The sequence below is a fragment of the Molossus molossus genome, unplaced genomic scaffold (assembly GCF_014108415.1).
Source record: "Molossus molossus isolate mMolMol1 unplaced genomic scaffold, mMolMol1.p scaffold_m16_p_1, whole genome shotgun sequence".
Classification (NCBI taxonomy): domain Eukaryota; kingdom Metazoa; phylum Chordata; class Mammalia; order Chiroptera; family Molossidae; genus Molossus; species Molossus molossus.
Window position 1 is genome coordinate 110,786,819 of NW_023425344.1, and position 8,911 is coordinate 110,795,729.

At 38.0% G+C, this 8,911-nt stretch overlaps 1 long non-coding RNA gene across 1 annotated transcript; it reads right to left on the reverse strand.

Annotated features, from left to right (window-relative positions):
* Window positions 1-1,868: 1,868 nt before the first annotated feature.
* LOC118627021 lies at window positions 1,869-7,565 on the reverse strand. Its single transcript, XR_004958995.1, has 3 exons — window positions 7,525-7,565; window positions 6,590-6,668; window positions 1,869-1,972 (listed from the first exon to the last, which is right to left on the reverse strand). It is a non-coding gene; the product is annotated as an uncharacterized LOC118627021 (long non-coding RNA).
* Window positions 7,566-8,911: the final 1,346 nt, after the last annotated feature.

Consider the following 8,911-nt stretch of genomic DNA (forward strand, 5'->3'; position numbering starts at 1 on the left):
AGGCACAAACTACTAATATTCGTGAAAAAAATAGTTAACTTGAAAAACCTTCAACAAAATTAACTTTCAGCATTGATGGATTTTCTTGGGATTACAAAGAGGTATGATGACATCGGGAGGGGGAGGGGCAGTTGATGGACTATCTTCATTATTTTGATAGCAGTGATAGTTTCATGGATATATCTATATATACATATATGTCAATACTTATCAAATTGTATAATTTAAATATGTGTAGATCATTGCCTGTTAGTTATACCTTTAAAAAGCTGTTAAAATAACCACAAATTATATCATTTATAAAACCGTTATAGATTTGATGAAAAATCTTAGATGATCATTTAAAAATATGAGTAAAGTTAAAAATATTTAAAAACAGCCTCAGTCCCTTCTGCAAAACCAGGGTGCCTCTCCTAATTCTGGAACAGCTGCTTCTTCTGACAAACATGGTTTAACATCTTTTCTTCAGCAGGTTGGACCAATCTGTATAATGCCAGTCTATAAATAGCCTTCTCACAACAAACGAGAGTTTCATAATAAACATAAATTCCTTTGATGTATTATAGCTTAACTCATGACTTCCACTTTTGCCCCCTTTGCTATTATAATGGTCACATATTTTCTTTAACCTAACAACTGCCAAAGACTAGGTATCTGGATTAGCAACACTCACCAGCTGGTCAGGGTTTACGGTGATTCCGCTGACTCAGTTTGCAGCTGGTGTATCCTGAAGTATCTTTGAAAATGAAGACCTCACCAAGGAATCTGCTTCTCCCCAGCATTTACTATTCAAAGACTTTTCAGAGGCTTTCATGGATATTATAATAAGCCACAGATTTTCAAAACAGATAACTCAAATTTTGAAGGTAATTTCTGGGCACAGTGCAAAAATGTGTGTGCTTACTGTAGGAAAATAAAAAGACATCTTCATTCTCAAGTTCCCTATATTATATATATACCTATGTGGAAAATGTTCCCTAAAGGAGCATTTAAAATATTAATTAAACATTTTTTTAAATGTACTGATTGATTTTGAGAGAGAGAGGAAGAAAGGGGGGGAGAGAATGAATGAAAGAGAGAGGAACATAGATTTGTTTTTCCACTTATTTGTGCATTCATTGGTTGATTCTCGTATGTGCCCTGACCAGGGACTGAACCCACAACCTTGGTGTATTGGGATAACGCTCTAACCAACTGAGCTACCTGGCCACAATTAAAATATTAATTTTTAGCCCTGGCCAGTTTGGCTCAGCGGTTAGAGCGTCGGCCTGCGGTCCGGAGAGACCCGGGTTCGGTTCCCGCTAAGGGCACGTACTTCGGTTGCAGTTTGATCCCGGCCCTGGTTGGTCGTGCGGGTGGCAGCCACTCGATGTGTCCCTTCACGTCGATGTTTCTCTCTCTCTCTTCCTCTCTCTCCCTCCCACTCTATCTGTACAAAAAATGGAAAAATATCCTCGGGTGAGGATAAAAAAAAAAAAAAATATTAATTTTTATATTGTGTTTACTCTAACATAATTAAGGCTCATAATAGCACATGTGTGTGTTTTGTTTCATTTTCATGATCAATTTTCTAAGGTATGAAATGCTTCTTCAGGAATTAAGTTCTTATTTTTAATATTATGCCTATAGATTAGAAGGATTTTACTCACAAAGATTTGGCATTCAACTGTCAGACTGGAACCAAATTTGTACAGACTGATTCTGTTTAAGAGGAGATTCTATATAAACTCTAGGTGAGAACATTGCTGTACCTCCGTTTTCACATCAATAAAAAATTAAATTAATTCCAATATTCCTTCCAAACCACAGTGCTCAATTTATCATTTTCTAGATTAATACCTCTGTGTTTAGAGGTTTCTCAGTCTTCACATTTCAGTTCTCATTCTTTCTTTGTATTTGCTTTTCACTGAACTTCCATTTCTTCTGCTGCATTTCACAAATACTCTCCTCCTGAATCCACCAGCTTTCTCTCCTCTCATATTCATTCCAGTTGTGAGATCGACAAATAGAAGAAATGGTAAAAATTACATTTTTTTCCTTTAATGGCATTACTTTGCATTAATGATATCATTAATCTTACCTTGTTGAAATAACCACACCAAGCCTAATCAAGTTTTATCCCCATATGCTAAAAACATGCGTTACGACTGACAGTATCACTAACATGAGTCACTAACCCTATCTGATTTCAAGATTTTTCAAAAGGCTATGATAATCCAGATAGTATGGTACTGGTGTAAAGATAGACAGATAAATAGAACAGAATAGTAGATATTTTAGACATACATCTATACATATACGGACACTCATTTTTGATAAAGGTACAAAGTAATTCAGGGAAGAAAGGATGGCTTTCAACAAATGATCCTGGAACACTTGGATAACTGTAAGCAAAAATATGAACTTGTCCTGGCTGGTGTGAGTCAGTTTGTTGGAGAATCATCCTGTGCACCAGAAGGTCACAGGTTCCATTCCTGGTCAGGGCACATTCCTAGGTTGCCGGTTCCATCCCCAGTTGGGAGCTCCTGAGAGAGGCATCCGCTTGATGTATCTCTCTCTTTCTCTTTCTTTTCCTCCCTCTCTAGAATCTATTATTTAAAAAACCAAAAAATAAAAAACTTCAGCCTACATCTCACACCATATACAGAAAAGAACTCAAAATGGATCATAGGCCTAAATATAGAACTTCAAACTATTTATCTTCCACCAAAACACTGGACAAATCTTTTGTGACTTTGAGTTAGGCAAAGGTTCTTAAATATGACATCAAAAATACACACTATCACAGAAAACAAAGGTTAACTAGAATTTCATCAAAATTAAGACCTACTTTTTTTTTTTTTTTTTTGGTTAATCCTCACCTGAGTATCTTTTTACATTGATTTTTTTAGAGACAGTGGAAGGGAGAGAGAGAGAGAAACATCGATGTAAGAAAGACACCTCCTCTGCCTCCCACGCAACCCTGACTGGGTCTGGCGATCGAACCTGCAACCCTTTGGTCTGCGGGCCAACACTCTAACCACTGAGCCAAACTAGTCAGGGCAATACCTCCTACTTTTTGAAGGATATCATTAAAAGAATAAAAAGCAATCCACAAAGTGAGAGATAACATTTGTCAATCATATATCTGATAAAGGACTTGTATCCAGAATATATAAATTACTCTAAAAAACTTAGTGATAACACAGTTTTACACTAAAAAATTGCCAAGAGATTTGAACAGTCTCTAAAGCAAAGAAAATATACAACTGATAAATAAGCACATGAACAGAAGCTCAGCATCAGGAAAAGGGAAATTAAAACCACAATGAGATAGTACAGCACAACTATTAGAATATGTAAAGCTTCAAAGACTGACCATACCAAGCCTTGGCCAGGATATAAAACAACTGAAACTCTCATATATACCTGGTGAGAATGTAAAATGTTGCAACCACTTTGGCAGTTTCTTAAGAAAGTCAGACATATACCCACCATGTGACCCAATCATTTCATTCCTAAGTATTTATCTAAGAAAAATGAGAGCATATCTTTTTTTTTTATCCTCACCCGAGGACAGTTTCCCATTTTTTGTTTAGAGTGGGGGGAGAGAGACGAAGAGAGAGAGAGAAACATCGACGTGCAAGGTACACATCGAGTGGCTGCCACCCGCATGACCCAACCAGGGCCGGGGACAAACTGCAACTGAGGTACGTGCCCTTAGCGGAAACCGAATCTGGGTCTCTCTGGACCGCAGGCCAACCCTTTAACCGTTGAACCAAACTGGCCAGGGCGAGAGCATATCTTTTTACAAAGACTTGTCAACAGATGTTCATAGATGCTTTATTTGTAACTGGAAAAAACCCCAAATGTCTAAATATGAATGGATAAACATATTATGTGGTGAGTGGATAAACAAATTGTGGCATATCCATACAACAGGATACTTACTGCTCAGCAGTGAAAGGGAGTGAATTATTGATACACACCACAGTGTGGATGAATCTCTAATTCAGGACCAGTTACATAATTTATGGGACATAGTGCAAAATAAAAATATAGGCCCCTTTGCTCATAAATTATTTTTAAAAAATTTTCCTTTATGGATTTTAGAGAGAGGGAGAGATAGATAGAAACACCAATGAGAGAGAACATTGATTGGCCACCTCCTGCATGCCCCCAAATGAAGATTGGGCCCACAATCTGGGCATGTGTCCTGACCGGTAACCTCTTGGTACATGGGTCGTCGCTCAACCACTGAGCCACACAGGCTGGACGCTCATAAATTATTAAGAATTCAAAGCAGTGGCCCATAGAGCATTAAACTAAGTGAGGGCCTTTTTAAGCACAGGATCCTGGGGGACTGCACAGGTCCCATGCCCATGAAGCTAGACCTGCTCAAAATAATTAATGAGTGAAATAAGCCAGACAGAAAAGAGTACATAATGTACATAAAATTGACATAAAATTATTTATATAAAATAATTGAAAATGCAAACTAATCTGTAGTGATAAAAGGCTGATCAGTGGTTGCCTGGGGACATTCAGAGGATGGGATGCAGTAGGAAGAAAGGATTAAAAAGTAGAACAGGGAAACTTTTAGGATGATGGATATATTCACTATTTTGATTGTGGCGAAGGTTTCAGAGGTGATACATATGTCAAAAATTATTAAATTATACATTTAAAATACATGCATTTTACTGTATGTCAACATTCCTCAATAAAGCTATTAGAATTGTAAAACACTGATAGACCTTTGAGAAGTCTTTTTAAAAATACAGTTCAGCCCTGGCCGGTTTGGCTCAGCGGTTAGAGTGTCAGCCTGCAGTCCAGAGAGACCCGGGTTCGGTTCCCGCTAAGGGCACATACCTCAGTTGCAGTTTGTCCCCAGCCCTGGTTTGGTCGTGTGGGTGGTAGCCACTTGATGTGTTCCTTTCACGTCGATGTTCTCTCTCTCTCTCTCCCTCCCTCCCTCCCTCCCTCCCTCCCACTCTATCTGAACAAAAAATGGAAAAATGAGGATAAAAAAAAAATTACAGTTCTGCCTTGGCTGGTTTGGCTCAGCAGTTAGAGCGTGGGCCCTCGGACCAAAGGGTCCCAGGTAAGGGCATGTACCTGGGTTGCAGGTTCAATCCCCAGTGCTGGTTGGGCTCAAGTGCGAGGCAACCAATCATGTGTCTCTTTCACATCGATGTTTCTCTCTCTTCCCTCTCTCCTTCTCTCTCTCTCCTACTCTATCTGAACAAAAAAGGAAAAATGTCCTTGTGTGAGGATTAAAAAAATAATAATAAATAAATGTAAATCAATGAAAAAATATCCTCAGGTGAGGATTAACAACAACAAAAACAAAAAACAAAATTGTTAAATATATAGTTCACAACCTCTGATATGCAATTCTTCCCCACAGACAAAACACACATAAGTGTAAGTTAAGTATAAACAGAAGACAATCTATAATTAACTGTTACAATGAATGACATTTTACCAGTACAAACTGTTTTAGCTGGGGAAAAATAAGCATCCAGTATGAGTTGGAGTGGTCAGGGAAAGCCAGTTGAAAGAACTGGTATTGAATGCAGCCGTGAAGAAAGAAGAAACAAGAAGGCGGCAAAATAGCAGTTTGGGTAGGATGATGAGAATGGAGAATTGGATTAGTTTATGTACAATGAATAGACCTGCTTGGATGGATCATAGTATTTTGGTGACGGGTACTTACTAAGAAATAATGTTCTATTGGCTGCCTTGGACTCAGGTTGTAGTAGGGAGCCCTGAAGGCAAACTAAGTAATCGGTTTTTATCCTAAATGCAAGGGCTAATCCATAGATTGATAACATAAAAGATGTTTTCAGAAGTCAAACCCTCTTTGCTTTCAGGCTACCTACTTCAACTTTCTTTTCTCTACCTCAAAATATCTCCATCTCCAGTTCCTTTATACCTCTCTGAAAAATATTGTCTTATTGCTTTGAAACTTAATTTCTCCTATCTTTGTTCCTAATCCTTAACTCTCCAACAACTGGAGGGATATTGCTTCATAAAACAGTCTATTTTGTCTTGGCCAGTTTGGCTCAGCAGTTAGAACGCTGGCCTGTGGTCCAGAGAGACCCAGGTTCGGTTCCTGCTAGGGGCGTGTACCTTGGTTGCAGTCTGTTCCCAGCCCTGGCTGGTCGTGGGGGAGGCAGCCACTCGATGTATCCCTTTCACATCGATGTTTCTCTCTCTCTCTCTTCCTCTCTCTCCCTCCCACTCTATCTGAACAAAAAGTGGAAGGATGTCCTCAGGTAGGGATAAAAAAAAACAACAAAAAACAGTCTATTTCACACAGACAATCTCTCCCTATCTTACGACACCTTCACTTCAGCAAGTAAACAAAACATTTATTTATTTATTTATTTTACTATGTTAGTGTCTCAAGATATCTCCTTATTCATTCCCCTCTTCACAATGAAAGTGACCACCAACCTAGTTCTGGCTTTTATTACTTCTCTCCTAGACTATAAATCTCATTTCCTGAACCTCCCCCGCTCCCCCACTCCCCATAGCAATCTATTCAACACACTGTTGCCAAACCTTTGAAAAGAAGTTTCTTTAATATGATTTTACTTCTCACCAGTCTTCAGAAATTCACCACTGCCTTTTAAAATAGATGGAAGATGAAAGCAACATGAGTCCCAGATGGCATCAGAGTTCTGGATTTTGTGTGCAAACAAAACAAAACAAAACAAAACCTTATATGTATAAGCCATTGTTTGATAGATTTTCTTCTGCTCTCAGCAGAGTCTATTCTTAAATGATAGAGATATTAATGAACACTGATTTCATATCTCATAGCTCAAATTTCGTGAATTAAAAACTCTTCTTTCCACCTGGCCGGTGTGGCTCAGTGGTTGAGCATCAACCCATGCACCAAGAGGTTTCCGTTTGATTTCCTGTCAGGGCACATGCCCAGCTTGTGGGCCTAATCCCCAGTGGGGGGCATGCAGGAGGCGGCCGATGGATGTTCTCTCTCATCAATGTTTCTCTCTCTCTCTCTCTCTCTCAAATCAATGAAGAAAAACAAATATTAAAAAAAACAACAACACTCTTCTTTCCTAAAAAAAAGTAAATACATAAAATAGAGTGATTCTCAACATATTTCTAGTCTGTCTTCCCCTTAATACTTTTACAATGTAGTCCAACTGCACAATGCAGTGTTACTTTGGCTTGTTTTTCCTGCTCCCGTGTTCATGGCGAGCCCGTAGCTCGCAACAACCTCTTGCAGTTTGTCTGCTGGAATCATACTCATTCTTCAACTAGTCCAGTGATTTCTTGCATGAAGCAAGACTTTCTGAGCCCCAAATAAGTCACACTTTCTGAAAGCTTTTTAACTGCCATAGCACTTTGCCGTTCACTTTTACAATGTATTTTACTCTGCACTGATAGCAGAATATGGACTTTGGAGTCAGGCAGAACTTCAAAATCACTACCTATTTGACCTTGGGCAAGTTTTTTAATTTCTCCAGACTTCAATGACCCAATCTGTAAAATGTGAATACTAATACCTACCTATAAAGATTGTTGTGTGGATTAAATCAGCTGAAGTGCCTGGCATAAAAGAGGTGGTTTGTTACTAACATATTTTGGAACACATGTATATGACTTTCTTATCTATTATAAAGTACTGTTAACATCATGAGGACAAGCCCTATTTTTCATTCATTTTGGAATTACCTGTTTGTACATAGTGCATAGTAATTTATTTACCTTTTAAAGAGAAGATTTTACAAGTCTGTTAGCATGTTATTCTTAAGATATTTAAAAGTTTTTGTTTTTTGTTTTTTCAAAATGTCACTTTCAGCCCTAGCTGGTTGGGCATTGTCCCATACAACAAAAGATTGTGGGTTCGATTCCCAGCCAGGGCACATACCTAGGTTGCGAGCTTGATGTCCAGTACCAGGCGTGCAGGAGGCAGCCGATTGATGTTTCTCTCTCACATTGATGTTTTTATCCCTCGTTCCCTTCCTCTCTCTAAAAAATCAATAAACAATATATTTAAAAAATAAATTAAAAAACATACCTATTGTAAAAATGAGTTGCTTCATGTCATATTCAATGGTTTAAAGGAATAATTGGAAGATAAACTATTAATTGCAACATACAAGCCCATTCTGCTACAGTATGTGGGATTTACATTAAATATAGCAATAATGTTGTAAATTTTACACTTTAAAATATTTATTATTCATACTTTAAAATCAACTCTATGTAATAATTTATACACAAAGAAATGCATCCACTTTATGTGTTTAGTATGATGAGATTTGACAAATATATATACCCATGTAACACCACAATCAATGAATAGAACACTTACATTACTCCAAAAGGATTCCTGTGTCTATTCCAAGTCTATTCTACCCATACACATATCCCCAGCCCCAGGCAACAACTTCTGTTTTTTGTCATTACAGATTTTCCTTTTGTAGAGTTTCATATAAATCTAATCATACACTATATGATTATATTTTTTCTGTCTGTCTTCTTTTGCTCAGCTAAAGTTTATGAGATTCATTGGTATTGTATGTACAGTAGTGAGTTCTCTTCCATTGCTGAGTAACATTTCATTGTATAAGTACACTACAATTTATGTATCCATTCACATATTGATGGATTATTTTCAGCTTGGGGTTACTATGAATAAAACTGTTATGAACAGCCTGGCTGGTGTGGCTCAGTGGTTGAGCATTGACCCATGCACCAAGAGGTTGCCGGTTTGGTTCCCAGTCAGGGCACATGCCCAGGATGTGAGCCCAATCCCCTGTGGGGGGCATGCAGGAGGCAGCCAGTTGATATTCTCTCTCTTTGATGTTTCTGTCTCTCTCTCCCTCTCCCTTCCTCGCTCTATAAAATCAATAAAGAAAAAAATATTTTTAAAAGAACAACCGAAAAAACT